At 47.8% G+C, this 16,902-nt stretch overlaps 1 pseudogene; it reads left to right on the top strand.

Annotated features, from left to right (window-relative positions):
• LOC123138685 (uncharacterized) overlaps positions 1–14,965 on the top strand; it is a 24,792-nt pseudogene extending 9,827 nt beyond the window's left edge.
• Positions 14,966–16,902: the final 1,937 nt, after the last annotated feature.

The raw sequence follows: 16,902 nt of genomic DNA, 5'->3' as shown, positions 1-16,902 counted from the left end.
ACCCCGAAACAACACCCCGACACCGACACGGCACTACCCCGACATCGACACGACACCCCGACCCCCCGACCCCGAAACAGCACCCCGACCCCGACACGGCACCCCGACACCGACAGGACACCCCGACCACCGACACCTCCCGAAAAGGTGTTCTTTGGCCTTCCAGAGGCCGACGGGGTCATATATTTGTGAATTATTAGTTAGGTCATATATTTTTCGATTTTGTTATGAAAAACATCATATATAATTGTGTTGATCGTGTAGTTTTAAATGTGCAGTTGTTTCATCGCTGCGAGGTTTGGTGTTCGACGACCTCGCCGTGCGTTTGACGAGCTCTGCCCCTTCGTTCGTGGGTGAGCACAAATGACAAGTCCTCCTCCCACATTAATTATTTCATCTATTCCGATGAAACTTGATAGCTAGCTATATATGTGTCTTGAATCATCAGTATGCGTAACCAATATGTGTCTCCCGTTCGAAAGCGTCATTGTTATAAATATGCATGCATTTGCATATTTATAACCTTGATTCTTTCGAATTGTCCAACGCTATCCATGGACAGCCCGAGTATGTGTAGATTGGGTTCGTTTTCCCATATGCTTTGCTCCGGATCCGACGCATATATTTCGTTAGTGCCTCCCCTGTTGTTCTCCGGGTACACATCCTCTCTGTTTATTGCAGAGACGTGTATCAGGAGAACAGCGGGGAGGTGCTGCCGAAATTTTGCGTCGGGTCCGGAGCATAGCATGGGAAAATGAACCCAATCTACACATACACGGGTGGGATTAGGACCTATCATTACCTATTAGAGTGTAGGTTGCATGGACGTAATAAAATTGACAAAGTAGATCAACTGATGAATATATACATGGTGAATTACATATATAATTGTTGTGTGTCTAGTAGCTCTGAAAGTCAAGATGAGTGACCGTGCTTGGATGTATACCGGTCACACTGGTCAGAACAAATGGAGCGCTGAATGGTTCACAAAAACTAAGGGGTTTGTGCAAGCCGCATTTGCAAATGGCCAAAAGAAAACCTGGTGCCCCTGTTTCCGGTGCGGCAATTGGGAAAAGAAGACAGAGGCTGAAATGGGCAAACACCTGCAGAAGAGTGGTTTTACGCCCGATCATACGGTGTGGACATTTCATGGTGAGTCTGCCCAACATGACCGAGCTGAGGTGGATCGTCGTCGCACCGACGAGCATGGTACCGGGATGGAAAACATGGTGCAAGGCTATGATGATGCTCGGGATTCAGACGAGGAGATGGAGGAATCTGCAAAGGCCTTCAATGAAATGTTGGAGTCTTCGAAACGTCCGCTCCACGAGCACACTGAGCTTTGTCAGTTGGATGCCATCTCACAAGTAATGGCTCTAAAGGCTCAGTTCAACTTGGGCAGAGAATGCTATGACGCAATTATGACAGTATTTGGACGCTTTCTACCCAAAGGCCATGTAATGCCTGCAAACCTGTACCAGTCGGACAAAATCCTCCGTGCACTGAAGATGCCCTATGAGAAGATACATGCCTGTGAGAAAGGATGTGCCTTATTTAGGCTTGACTATGCGGACTTGAACTATTGTCCCATTTGCAAGTCTTCCACGTATATTGTGGTAGACAACGGTATGGGTGAGAAGACACAGACCAAAATCCCCGTTAGTGTTCTTCGGTATATTCCAATCGTACCAAGACTTCAACGTCTTTTCATGGTCGAAGAGACGGCCAGACAGATGACATGGCACAAAACAAGCAAAAGAACCGAACTAGATGCAGATGGGAATCTGATGATGGTACACACATCGGATGGTGTTGCATGGAAAAAGTTTGATGAATTACATGCTGACAAAGCGGCAGATCCGAGGCATCCTCGAGTCGGCATCAGCACGGATGGGTTCAGTGTGTTTGGTATGACGGCAGCCCAATACAGTTGTTGGCCCGTATTTGTCTTTCCACTCAATCTCCCCCCGGACAGATTATGCAAAGAAAGAACATTTTCCTGACGTTGATAATTCCAGGACCCAACTATCCGGGCAAAAATATGAATGTGTACATGCAGCCGCTTAAGGACGAATTGCAAGAAGCCTGGGATAATGGGTTCAAGACATACGACGCCTTTAGCAAACGGAACTTCATAATGCGTGTCTGGTACATGTACTCGACGCATGACTTGCCGGTGTATGCGCTATTCGTTGGCTGGTGTGTGCATGGAAGGTTCCCGTGCCCCACATGCAAGGGAGCTCTTGAGTTTTGTTGGCTTCAGGCCGGTCGCAAGTTTTCTTGCTTTGACATGCATAGACAGTTCCTGGATCCTCGCCATAAGTTCAGGAAAGACAAGAAGAACTTCATCAGGGGTAGAGTTGTCAAAAACTCTGCACCACCTGCATTGACAGGCCAACAGACCCTGGATCAGTTAAACACTCTCGAGCCAGATCCACAACGTCCAGGGTACTTCAAGGGGTATAATACTAAGCACGCGTGGACTCACAAAACATGCTTATGGGATCTGTCTTACTTCAAAGACCTCCTTTGCCCACACAACATCGACGTGATGCACACTGAGAAGAATATCGCCGAGGCACTTTTTGGTACATTGTTCGGCATAGATGGGAAGTCAAAGGATAATACTAAGGCTAGAGTCGATCTGGAGGCGCTATGTGATAGGCCGTTACAAAACATGAAAGAACCGAAAGGAAAGCAGAACTGGACGAAGCCAAAGGCATGGTTCAATCTTGGAAGGCCAGCTATGAGGGAAATTCTCTTGTGGGTGCAACAGCAGTTGATGTTCCCCGACGGGTATGCAGCGCATCTAAAGAGGGGAGCGAATCTTGATAAACCGAAGATATTTGGTCTCAAGAGTCATGCTTGGCACATATGGATTGAGCGGGTAATGCCGGTGATGTTGCGTGGCTTCATCCCTGAGGATGAATGGCTAGTACTGGCAGAACTCAGCTATTTCTTCCGTGTTCTTTGTGCGAAAGAACTATCACCTGGCGTGCTAGAAGAAATGGAAGAGTTGGCGCCGGAGTTGATCTGCAAGTTAGAGAAGATCTTTCCACCGGGCTTCTTTAATCCAATGCAGCATTTGATTTTGCCTCTCCCTACCGAGGCAAGATTGGGGGGGCCCGTGCAAAATCGTTGGTGCTACCCAACTGAGAGGATGCAGAAGACGCTTCGAGAAAAATGTAAAAATAAACGTAGAATTGAAGCATCGATGGCTGAGGCATTCATCACAGAGGAGGCGGCAAACTTCGTAGCAGCGCACTACGAAGCCAAAAATCGTCATTTGCATAATCCGAAGCCTCGGTACAATGCTGACGAGCCTAAAAAGTGTGGATCCAAGCTCAGCCTATTCAAAGGGAATCTCGCACCAGCTAGTGTTTCACATCCAGTATCTTTGGATAACGAAGAATGGCAGACCATTTCGTTGTATATCTTCAACAACCTGATAGAAGTGCGGCCGTACATCGAGTAAGTTCTCGGTACATTGTTTCGCAACTTCTATTTCCTTTGAACTACTCTTATTCCTGGATATGTCATACAGTCGATACGTCGCCATATTCTCTTATGGAGCGGAGATCCAAAAGGATTCCGTCGAAGAGTATGAGCTTCTCGCAAAGCAAGGAGGTGGCTATCCCGGTTTCATCTCTTGGTTCAAACAAACGGTAATTTCTATTAGACAATTTCATTTCATTCGCTAATTTGTGCATAATGCAACAATCCTTTCATATTAAACTTGTAGGCTAATTCAGAGTCTATGGACGCCGAATTGAGACAAGTCGCTAATGGTTTTGACTATAAGGTCCGTTCATTTGACAAGTACGACATCAACGGGTATCGCTTTTGTACCTATGGCAATTTATGAAGGAGGTACCGAGTATTATGTGTATCTGCTATCGGCGAAGGAGGTACCGAGTATTATGGGAGAGTTGAAGCAATTTATGAACTTCTGTTCTATGGTGAAAACCCACCGAATGTCGTAGTCTTCAAATGTTATTGGTTTCAGCCGAAGGAGACTAGATGGACTCATGAACGTGTAGGGCTAGCTGAAAATCAACCAAAGCACTCATTTAGATGTTCCTGATGTCTATATTATGGCTCAATAGGCGACCCAAGTATTCTATCTACTGTGGGCCTACCAAACTAATCCAAATCTGAAAGGTTGGGATGTCATTTATGAAGTGCCGCCACGTGCTAGACTTTCTCCCGCAAAGGAAGAGGATTATGAACCTCACATTAACCCAGACACATATGAAGGAGAATTCTTCCAAGAGGCACGTCTTTCCAAAAAGCGTTTCAAGAACCGCTATACTTCACCCCAAAACATTGAAGTAGACAGCGACAATGAATCTGACATCACCCCAGAGGAGGAACAAGAAGAGCCGGAACAAGAAGAGGTTACTGCTGCGGATGACCTGTCAATGCTTGACCGATTACGTCAAGGTGGCCTTGCACATGTTGATGCCAATGAACCCTATGAGCCCGTCATTGATTATAGTGATGATGATGATTATGCATTTATTGATGATACTGATCGAGATTATTAGTAGTGTCAGGTATTACATTTTTTTATGTTGTACTTGATGATGATACACTTAAGTGATACACATATTATTATTCATGTCGGTCTTTTTTATGTTGTACTAATTTCGTTTACTCTTTGTCATGGCAGGTGTTGAAAGATGGTGGGCGCTGGTCGCGAGCGTGGTCTGAGGTCTTCCATTCCAGACGCACCTCTCCGCCGAGCGTTGCTGGACAGTATGGCCACACCGCCGGGCCCTTCTTCGTCGACCGCGGTGCCCAGTAGGGGACGAGGTAGGAAGAGAGGAGGTGGGGCACGTGGTCGTGGGAGAGGAGGTAGGGTGACTGCTACAGCGCCTTCCTCGCCGCCACCCCCAGCTGTTTCACCCAAGCACGTGACTGCTAGGGTGGACTCGTCCGAGGAGGAGGCAACACGGACTCCAGTCCACGAGCCTCCGGTCCACGGGTCTTGGGCCCACGAGCCTCGGGTCGACTGGCCTTCGGCCCACGAGAGTTTGGCCCACGTGACCCCGGAGGAGCACACGTCCGGATGGGGTACCTGGCCGGATCAGCCCGAGGAGCCGAGTGGCCATGCTGATGATGGCGGGGAGCCGACTGATCTTGAGGAGGAGGGGGCACCGTCTACCAGCATGGTGCTACACGGCTCCCGTCCGTGCCGGTGACCCGCGAGCAGAGGTGGTTGATTTTCCCTGATGGGGAGAGGTACGTAAGTGCATTTAATATTTTTGTACCTTGTGCATTCATGTTTTTTCAAATAACTAATGCGTTGGCCTTGTCATGCTGCAGGGGTTGGGACCACCATCATAGTGTCCGCCGGCCCAACTCCGTCATTGGAGTTCTTTGCCGGCAAAACTTCCCGGGGTTTGTCACGTTGCCTGGTGAGGGTCGGCTTCCAGAGCTTGGATTGAGCTGGGAGCACTACGTGGCTGCCCCGGCCCCGCCGATGAGATTATCGACGGTGTCGTGTGCGACACGAGGGCAGACATGGTGATCAGAAAGTTATGGGTAATTTCTCCTTTACACATTTAAAAATCTTCAACTAGCTAGTTATTAATTGTACTAATCAATATTGTCTCATTTGATTGCAGACATTCTACAGGTGTGAGGAGGGATACGAGGAGGACGCGGTACATGTTATCGAGAACGTTTGCAAGCGCCTACTCCAGAACTTATGGCACGAGGCTCGGGTGCAGGCTGTTCGAGACTACTATGCCTTGCGTGGTATCAAGAAGACCAAGCCAGCGTGCCGCGATAAGTTCCTGAGTAAGGAGCAGTACATGAAGGTAATTCTTAAGGCCTTCTCTACTTAAGTTCCTTCATTTAGTAATTCTTAGCCGTAGCGCTCAAGTTTCTATTTGCTAACTTAGGCGCCTACGAGATGGTGTGCGGATCGGATGGATTGTTGGGAGGTGTTGGTCGATGAGTGGTGCTCAAAACAATGGCTAGCCCTCCACAACGAGGCCAAGGACAAACGTGCCCAAATGGAAGGTGTGCCACACCATCAAGGCAGCTCCAACTTATATCAGTTCGGGCGCAATTGGGTATGTGGTTTGCTTCATGATGCATGCAATTCATTCATCATGCTAGCTTGAGCCCTTTAATTACTAATTTTCATTGTTTCTCTCTTTCAGGCACGCTACAATAAGGCGGATAAGGTGCCAGAGGTGTACGACCTGTATGTCATGGCCCACACTGCCTCTTTCAAGAAAGTCAAGGCTTTCTCTCAGTCTGACCTCGATGATGCAAACAACTTCACCAACATCTCCTCCCACAACAAGCTCGTGAGATATAGAGATGAGGGGAAGGCGAGGAAAGGGGAGGACTTTAACCCGAGCCAGGGTCCCATTGATCCAGAGCTGTTGATGATATCTGGTGGCGGGAGGTCCCATGGCTCCATAGCCATTAGAGATGGACTTATCCGTTGTCCTAGCACTCTCCCGGAGATCAAGGCGCGCCAGTCGAGCTCCGCTCCTGAGATAAGGCCTCGTGAACGGCCAGTGCAACTCGCCATCAAGGTTAGTGATACGTACTCAGTTATCTTTCTCCATTACATTGTGTGCGCTTCCATCAATGATTACAAATGGTCATGTGAGTGGTGTTGCAGGATGCTATACAGAGTGAGAGAGATAGAATGGAGAAACTTCTGGCGGAGGCGGCGGAGAGGCAGCGGGAGTTGGAGGAGAGGACGACAAAGATGATGGAGGAGGAGAGGGCACGGAATGACATGCAGGCAAGGGCCATGTACGAGCTCCTTGTGGTAAGTTTCTTCTGCAGATTAGCCAAAACATTCATGTAGTGTTTGTCTCATTACTAACTAGTATGACTGAGTCGTCAAAACCAAATGTGCAGTCTGTGTGCGAGAAGACAGGTCAGACCGCTCCGCCGATGCCAGTGATTGCTCCTGGGACCACGGTGAGTTTTATTTGAATGGACATTACTTGCTAGTCTTAACATTTGAGTGTCATCATGTTAACAAGACATTGGAAATGATCTTTGGTGCAGCGTAACTCCAAACAAGCATCGCACGATCCTTCTCCAGCTACACCTCCTGGAGCTACACCCCGCTCCTACACCTCCTGGATCTTGGTAAGTTTATCTAGTGTTTTGCTTAACACATGCATAAAGACCTAGACTTAGCTTTATTTCCTCCAATGCTTACCATAATGACCTAGACTTAGCTTCTTCTCCTCCAAAATGACTTAATAAGCTTACTGACCTCCAAAACCATCCATTTTACCTAAGTTAGCTCTAAAACGATCTGTACTTAGCTTACTTATGTCAAAAATTGCATAATTAGCTTAGTTAGCTCATAGACGATCCATTTTACCTAAGTTAGCTCTAAAATGACCCATTTTACCTAGGTTAGCTTATAAATGATCCAGTTCATCCAAGTTAGCTCAAAAATGACCCATTTTACCTAGATTAGCTCCTAAATGATCCATTTTACCTACGTTAGCTTTAAAATGACCCATTTCACCTAGGTTAACTCCAAAATGACCCATCTTACCTAGGTTATCTCATAAACGATCCATTTCAACTAAGTTAGCTCATAAACGATCCATTTCACCAAGTTAGCTAAAAAACAATCCATTTCACCTAAATTAGCTCTTAAATGATCCATTTCACCTAAGTTAGCTCAAAAAGATCCATTTCAACTAAATTAGCTCATAAATGATCCATTTCACCTAAGTTAGCTCAAAAACGATCCATTTCAACTAAGTTAGCTCATAAATAATCCATTTCACCTAAGTTGGCTAAAAAACGATCCATTTCACCTTAGTTACCTCAAAAACAATCCATTTGACCTTAGTTAGCTCATAAACGACCCATTTCAACTAAGTTAGCTCATAAATGATCCATTTCACCTTAGCTAGCTCATAAACGACCCATTTCAACTTAGTTAGCTCATATATGATCCATTTCACGTAAGTTAGCTCATAAATGATATACTCTTCTTGTTCTAGTCTTCTTCTTGTTCTACTCTTATTGTTCTAGTCTTCTTCTTGTTCTACTCTTCTTCTTGTTCTACTCTTCTTATTCTAACTTTCTTATTTTTCATTTTGCAGATTTCGTTCACTTGACGAAAGCTTGCATAGATGGAGTGCTCCTTATCCCTTTCTCTGTTTCTTTTGTATCGTTGAACTATGCATGTATCGTTGGATGAAACTGTTGTAATATATATGGTTGGATGCCTCTATGTTGAACTTGTTATGTATGATGGAACTATGCATGTAATATATATGGTTGGATGATGAAGTTATGTGTTGGATATCTTATATGTTTGCTCTGTAATGGCCTTTTGAAATATATCTATATATGTCATATATATTTGTGATGAAAATTGTTGGATTTAATAAAAAATAGATAAAAGAGCCAATATGCAGGCTCTTTGCCGTCTGCCACCGACGGCAACGGGCTCTTTGCCGTCTGCCGCGGACAGCAAAGAAGACACGTGGCATCTAGCTGTGCTTCCTGGGAGCTGACCCATTTGGTCAGTTTGCCTACAGTGGCAGTTGGTAAAGACTTTGCCATCAGTGGCGGACGGAAAAGAACCTGCACTTTGCCATCAGTGGCAGACGGCAAAGAACCTGCCATGTAGTGACGTGTAGATGACATCATACGACGGATGGCAAAGACACTAGAAATTTTGTCGTCAGCGGCGGACGGCAAAGGCCTGCCGTTAGCCACTTAACGGACTGACAACGCAATTATTGCCGTCCGCTCTCTTTGCCGTCCGCCGCAGACGGCAAAGGGCCTTTGCCGTCAGCCGCCAGGAAGCAGACGACAAAGTAGCTGTTTACCGTAGCCTACTTTGCTGGAGCCTTTTGCCGTCCGCCGTTCATGCCTTTGCCGTCCGCCGTGGCAGACGGCAAAGTAGCTGATTCCTGTAGTGTGAGATCATAGAAATCATGCCCGACGGCGAACCGATTGAACCCATCCGGACAAGGAAGGCATTTTCTGCTCAGTGCGGGGTTCTTGTTAGGGACAAAATCCCGATCAGCATCCAGCAATGGTATAAGCCTAAGGAGGAAAACCCTGAGGTGTCTTATGTCAATGATATGCAGAAAGAAGATCTTTGGACTGAGCTGAAGGCAAATTTCACCCTACCACCAGAGCAGGATCCGGAGAAGCCAGTTAAAGAGCAATTAATCAAGTCTTGTGCTCTTAAGAAGATGGCAACCCTAATGAGGAGGTGGAGGAAAGAGCTGAACCAGTTTGTCGAAAAAAAAACACCAGAATTCATCGGCAAATATGAGAAGATCAAAGATCACTGGCCCGCATTTGTGGCCCACAAGACATCGGAAAAGAGTAAGAAGATGTCGGAGACAAACAAGAAAAATGCTGCGAAGAAGAAGCTTCACCATCGCACGGGGTAAGGTGGCTACCTCAAAGCCCGGCCTAAGTGGTCCAAGGCTGAGCATGATCTGCTTGAAAAAGGGATAGAACCAAAGACAATGTACTGGCCAGACCATTGCCGGACTTGGTTCTTCGGGGCTGGCGGAACCTTGGACCCTGTAACAGGAAAGTGCTAGTGGACGGACGAGAAACTACAAATACCAGTCAAGAACCTTCGACACTATATCGATGCAGCACAGCGAGGGACGTTCCTTCCAAACAGGGAGAAGGACGAGCTCACAATGGCCCTTGGGAATCCTAAGCACCCTGGATGGACACGAGGCACGCCAGGCTCCATTCCGTGGAAGGTTGGTTTTTCGGACGCAGGGGGTTACAAAACCCACGAGAGGAGGAAGAAACTGGAGCAGGACCAACTGCAGGCATTGCACGAAAGGGTAATGGGGCTAGAGGATCGAGAAGAGGAACGAGAAGCAGCAGATCACAGCAAACGACCTGCCGAAGCTTCCCCCGAAGCTACCCCGCCATCTCAGCGGAGAAGCAGCATGGCTTCCACCAAGCTGCTTCAGCCGGAGCATGTCTTGACGGCTCCTGCCAGCTATCCCGTGGATGGTATCATGGAGTCTCAAAATTGCCACATTATGGCGCGATGGACGAATTTGAAGGTCAAGGCGGCTGTTGGCCAAGTTTATCCTAGTGGACCCGGCACAACTTATCACTGCCAGCCGATTCCAGAAGGATATGCTAAGGTGATGGTGGATGAAATAACGGAGGGATTTGAGGACCTCTCGCTTGAGCACCCTACCGGTGAAGGGGAGACTAGGCTGGGTTCTGCTCTGAAGACTCCATGCCTATGGCGGAAGGAGCTCATCAACCTTCTGAACTGGACGCCTCCGCCTCCTCCTCCTCCTCCGACGAGTCAGGGCACTCCGCCTCCTCCACCGCCTCCTCCTCCGGTGAGTGACGATCAGGGCACGTGTGGCGGCACTCCGCCTCCTTCTCCGGCGTGTGGCGGCACTCCACCTCCTTCTCCGCCTGCGCCGGCGCTCCCGAGCAGCCAACAGCCTCCTCCTTCTCCGCCTCGCCAGCAAGGGCGGAAGAGACCCGCCGCCGCCCCGGCTGCTCCGGCGCGTCGTACTCCTTCTCCTCCGCCTCGTAAGCAAGCATGAAAGAAGACAGACGCCGCAGCCGCTCTGTCTGCTCCGGCGTCTAGCAGCACAACCAGAGGCGGGAGGCAATACAAATACGGTCCATCTCTCAAGCCTCTAGATAAGTTACCGTACGAGAGGTCCGAGGAGGAAAACGATACGATTGTGCGGACCCACGTGAAGGAGTTCTTTGAAGGGGTGAAAGCAAAGAGACATCCACCTCCAGAGGAGAAGGTAGATCTGGTGAAAGCAAAGCGCACTATCGATGGCCCGAGGAAACCACCAAAGTCTCCGCCGAGAACCAACTATGAGCACATTATTGAATAGACATATCTCCAAGCCCAGCGGTCGGGAACTACTGTCAGTGATAAAAGGTTAAAAGAACGAGCAAAGGGGAAAAAAATTGCCCTACTCGGCGAACAAGCACAGCAATCGTGCCCCCCGCTCAATGTGTCTAATGCTCCGGGGCCGGTGACTAATGGGTGGAGGTATTAGTAACGACCCATTAGTCCCGGTTCATGAACCGGGACTAAAGGCCCTTACGAACCGGGACTATTAGGTGTTTTTCTACTAGTGAGTAACACATTAATATTCTTAGCAAGTTGATTTTCCTGATGTGTAGTGAGTTTTCAGGTATTTGTAGACTGAAAAGAAGCTGATGATGATGTTGCATCATAGTGCAATCTTGAGTCCAAGATTATTATCGTGTTCATAATTGGGACATGTACTGCATGATACATGCATTTCAGTTATAAGAAATAGATAATATCGCCAACTCGCTTTCTGACCTCCTACAAAATTATGACACATCAGATCAATTTTATTTTTGTTGGATGTTCAAGATGTCATCTAAGAGGGTTTTGAGTACCTTTCTGCTCATTGCAAAACACTATGCAGACTACTTGAGAAATTGGATTAGAAATCTGCTTTCAAGCTCGGATCTTGATTGGCGGGCTGGAGACATGGAAGAGGATGCTTATGAATAAATAGAGAACAACGAGTAGTAAACAAAGAGTGTGACTTGGCATGTTTGCAATCTCTTCCAAATTTACAGCCGTATGAGCCCATTAGTTAGAAAGGTGTAGTACGGACATATTTAGCGGTAATCCACTTCTGAGCCCAGGCTCAGCTGCACCAGCCCTAATGACAAAAAATCAAAGCAAATACCAGAAAAATTCTAACAATTACAATTTTCTGTCTGGTAGATAATTTGATGTGTGAGGTTTGCTCCAGTTTTCAAATCATTTGGACAACTGAGCAGCTGTTGGCAAAAAAAACAAATTCAGGGTCCGTAAAAATATGTACTCCATGCACTGTTCTTACCCGAATTGTCTTTTTTGCTGAGATCTGCTCAGAAGTGCAAATGTCTAAAATTTTGAGCGGACGTCACGTGATAAATTGTCTACCATGGAAAAAATTTGGAACTTTTTGAACTTTTTAAATATTTTATAATTTTTTTCTGACCGGGTGCAGATGAGCCTAGGCACCGAAATGCCGCACTCCATATTTAGCTATCTACTTGAGTGGATGACCTCTTTCGTAAATCACAAAAGCTTAATACATCAAGTGAGGTTTATGTGCCCAAAAAGACATGTCATCAAACGCTTCATGTTATTGCTTCATATTACCTGTAAAAGTTTAAATGTAAATGTAATCTCAGTGTTCCTTTCAAATCATCAAGTGGCTAAAACAGTTTTATTGGCTCTGTTTTGCATCTTGCCGATTCATATATTTTTCATATAATTTCACCGAGCTCTATTATCCATGTTGCGAGCGGCAAATGTGGGTTGCATTCACGTTTGAAAGGGAGAGGAGTCTAGAATATGTTGTTTGGTCAAGAATGAATGTAAAAGTTTTATTTCTTGATTAATAATTTATTATGATGACATTACTTATTTTTCCATCTAAAGTAGTAGTAAATCATTGATGTCTAAAGATAAAGCTTGCAATACTGCATTAGTAGCAACCGATAGATGGTCTAAATTTTCATCCTCATGCTGATGCTACAAACTGGTAAGCATGCATTTTTCAATAACAATATTTAAAAGATGAATCACCTAATTTCTCAAATACTTCAATCTGTAAAGTTTCTTTTATCCAAAAGTACTATTAATACTCATATATTTACATGTCTCAAAAATGACTAGCCTGTGCAAGTGCACGGGTTGACGACTAGTTATTTCTAATAATATACTTTGGCTCTAGTTTTTCTGATTCAGGTATTTTGTAACATTTTTATGAAGTTGCATGATTGATATGCACATTTAGGCTAAACCGTTAATCTAACTATAGTCTGGGACTCGGCGTGGACGGCACGAGCAAGCTTTTTGGCCCGCTCATGGCCCGTTAAGGACCGAACCGTACGGGCTAGGCCCGGTGGGAAAATTGGTCGGTCCGGGCTGCAATTTCCGGCCCGAGAAAATATCGGTCCGGTCCGGTCTTTAACCGAGCCGCTCGGTCGGACCGAGAAAACGTAGTCAGCGCCGCCGCCATTCCTCGTCGCCGTGGCCACCGGCAGACCCCGTGTGAACCATCATGTCCCCGCGCATCCCCTCTCATCCCTTCCCCACCTACCAATGCGCCATAGCCTCTTGGGGCCGCTCGCCATCGTTGCCATGCGTGCACCGCGGCCGATCTGAAGTTCTCGACCATGGAGTCGACCCCAAACTGGCACCAATTCCTGCCATGGAGACATCACGTACACCGGCCACCAGCTGCCCCAGGTAGTAGAACGACTCGCCGGTACCACCAGGAATAACTGGGCACCATCCGAACGCTCTGAAGGTGACGCTGCCGCTGCTGTTCGAGGAGTAGCTCTATGCTCGTCGGGATTTCTCGCGCTTGTCAGTTTCGTCAGTTTCGTTAGTGAAAGAAGGAATAACAAGAAAGAAACAGCTCGTATGTTCATTCATCTGTGGAGTGTAACAAATATAGGAGCACGCAGGTGCGGCCACTACGCCAACACAACCTCCATAACAAACTCATCTAGATAAGCTCACGAGACCATGCAGTTCATGCACTAGAGACCAGGACTAGTTGTTACAGAGAGAGAGAGAGAGATACGTGAGACAATCTCACGTTGGTGCAGCCGGTCTTGTAGGGGTATTCCAACAGTCAGACTCAGTTTCATCAGATTCAGAAAATCCACTTCGTCAGTTTCATCAAACATTCCGTTGTCAGTCAATTCTCGCGCAGGTCAGCGCTTGCGCATGTCGTCCAGTTCATCACAGCAGTAGCGCACGTACGCCACTTCGCCGCAGGAACCGCACACATCGACGCTGGTGGTTGCTGCCGGTCCATTCGGTCCACTCCGTCTGGCCCGGGCTTTGACGCCGCCGGTCCGGTCCCTGGAAACAGGACCGCCCGCCTGTTCGGTCGGGTCCGGTCCGGACCGCCGGCAGCCGGTCCAAACGAAGGCTGGGTCAGGGACCGGACCGGACCAGACCGCGTCCACCCTGAGTCTGGACTCCGAAAAGTTTGAACTCAACGGCTGTCAAGGCTAAAACCGTTAATCTAACTATAGGCTAATAACGTTACAAGATTGATATGCGCATTTTTCCAAAAAAGTCTGTACTCTGAAAAAGAATCCAGGATCCATTACCATTAATGAACAGATCGAGCTGCTGTCGAGGTTGAACCACTGCCACATGGTGCTGCTGCTGGTGTTCGAGTGCATGACCAACGGCAACGTGCCGAAGTGCCTGGATGACCTCAACACGAAACCCATGGACTTGGGCGCGGCGAGGGGCCTCGAGTACCTCCACGAGGCGGCGGCGCCGCGCATCCTCCACCGCGATATCAAGTCCACCAACATCCTGCTGGATGACCGGTTCAGGGCCCGAATCACGGACCTGGGCATGGCCAAGTGCCTGATGAACGACGGCGTGACGAGCTGCTCCAGCTTGCTGGCGCGGATGCTGGGCACCTTCAGGTGCTTTGCGGTTCGCGCCTGAGTACGCAATCGTCGGCAAGGCGTAGCTCAAGTCGGATGTGTTCAGCTTCGGCATGGTGGTGCTGGAGCTCATCACTGGCCGGCAGCCCATGCACAAGACGGGCGGCGCCGGCGTCAGTGGTGCCGACGAGATCCTGGTGATGTGGGCAACATCGCAGCTGCGGGACATCAGGCTGGTGGTGGCGAAGCTACCGGACACGGCGCTGAAGGGCGCGTTCCCGCCCGAGGAGATGCAGATCATGGCGCACCAGGCCAGGGAGTGCCTGCAGGGGGACCCCGAGGCAAGGTCCACAATGACCGAGGTCGTCCAGATCCTCTCCACCATCGCGCCCCTCGCTGACAAGCGCGGTCGCCACCACCTGCCCGCTGCTGCCGGCGCCTTCAGCCCGGGCTTCCATGCTGAGAGGCCGCGGGGATGCGCGGTGTGGCAGGACGGCGATGATGTCTGTCGCCGCGATCACCTGCATAGAGCAGACGGTAGCAATGCCAAGGGTGTCGTCGTGTCCGGAGAGGTCACGGTTAATGTCAGGACGCCGGTGACGATGACGACGACGGTGGGTCGAAACTAGCTATCGGTGGAGCAGGAGGAGGTTGAACTGATGGAGCCGTGGCTGGAGATGTTTACGCAGCCGACCACGGTGACGAGCCTCTACAGGTGAAGGAGATCGATCGTAGATGAGATACTTAGATAGAATAGTCAAGTAGCAGCAGAAACTCTGCATGCACATGCATCGTATTGGCGCCATGGCGGCACCCAACGCTAGGTTTTGTGTGGGAACGCCAACACGGCGTACTTCCAGGCCATTGCTAACGGCCGTCGCCGGCGCAACTCCACCCCCCTCCTTTGGGATGGGGAGACCCTCCTCCAACGCCCAGCTGATATTCACACCCATGTTGATGGCTTTTACGAAGCCCTTTTCTCACTACAAGAAATATGTCAACCTGTGACCACCACTATTGGTCACTGAATGGTCACTGTTTTCCATTTGTGACCTTTTTGTGACCAAAAAACAGAAGGTCAAAAGCTGGCCGTCGTCAACTGACATTTTTGACCATTCTTCTGGAATGGTCGTGGACGTTTATGACTAAAATATGTCTACTGTGACGTTTTGGTCACAAGCAACCTTCCCAGACCATGTAGGCATCCAGCGTGGCTAGCTGATGTGGCACAAGAATCAGCCCGGTTCAATTCGGTTTTCTACATGGGCCGAGCCCATTAATTCGGTTTTCTACTGTGGTGTTTTGGTCACAAGCAACCTCCCCAGACCATGTACACAAACTCTCCTTCTCCTTTCAACCTTCTTTTGCATGGAGCTACTGTGAGAGGAAATCTACAGTTAAGAATAAAATACGTATATAAGCAGTTGGGTACATATCACTTTGGAAAGCACAAGATATCATTTGGCTGGACATGAATATCACTTGTGCATGGGACAGTAAAAGGAATTACAACTAAATAACAATTCAACGTGAATTGATAAAATGAACTGGCAAAGAATGCACTGTCCAACTGATTCAGCATGAGAGTCCGACGGCGACAACACCAAGCAAAATTCAGTAAAGCGTATAAATAGATTCAGACCAATTGGTAAAATGAAATCTACTCCATGAGATTTAGTCAACTTTAGGGAGCATTGCAGATTCAAACCAATATTTGCAAGCATGTAAATACTGATTCAACACTTGGGAGTACTGACTTTTTCTGGCAGCGAGAAAGCAACTAATTTGGCAAGCAGTGCAATACCAAGTGAATTTAGTCAAACATGCAAGTGAATTTAGAGCAGTAACACAAGGGACTAGTAGCACTAGGGACTAGGGACTGACAGCAGTAGCACTATATTCAGTCAAGTGAAAGTGAATTAGAGCAGCAGCAAAATCAAGGAACATGAGAGAGGTAGAGGGAGGCTCAACCATGAATTGCTGCTGCCCCATGGTTTGGTATGTAATTATCGCCGCTCCTCCTTGTGGATGCCAAGGTCGGAGACGTCGGATCCGTGCGAGCATCCACCTCCTATCCGCATGAGCTAAAGCAAACCGTAGCAGGTAGTCCACCAGAACCTTCTTCCTCTTTGGTTGCACCAGCGGCGTCTGCAGATCCGCCATGGCCGAAGGCTGACTTCTGAAATGAAAAGTAGCACAATGAGATGTTAGCTTTGCCATGATGATATAGTAGTAACAGGGAAGCATACCAGGGATAAACTGTACACAGGGAAGGCGATAAATAACAAAAGCAGCAGTAACATATTCTCATGACAACCAGGACATAACCATCCCAATTCCATTTTACCATGTACTGTACAGTTTATAATTGAAGCATATCAAGAAGAAATTGTACTTAGGCAAGGCTGAAAAGAAGAACAGAACATTAGCATTGTGATGGCCCCCAAAGACAGTATTTTAGAAAAT

The sequence above is a fragment of the Triticum aestivum genome, chromosome 6B (assembly GCF_018294505.1).
Source record: "Triticum aestivum cultivar Chinese Spring chromosome 6B, IWGSC CS RefSeq v2.1, whole genome shotgun sequence".
Taxonomy (NCBI): domain Eukaryota; kingdom Viridiplantae; phylum Streptophyta; class Magnoliopsida; order Poales; family Poaceae; genus Triticum; species Triticum aestivum.
This window is presented reverse-complemented; position numbering and strand designations above follow the sequence as displayed.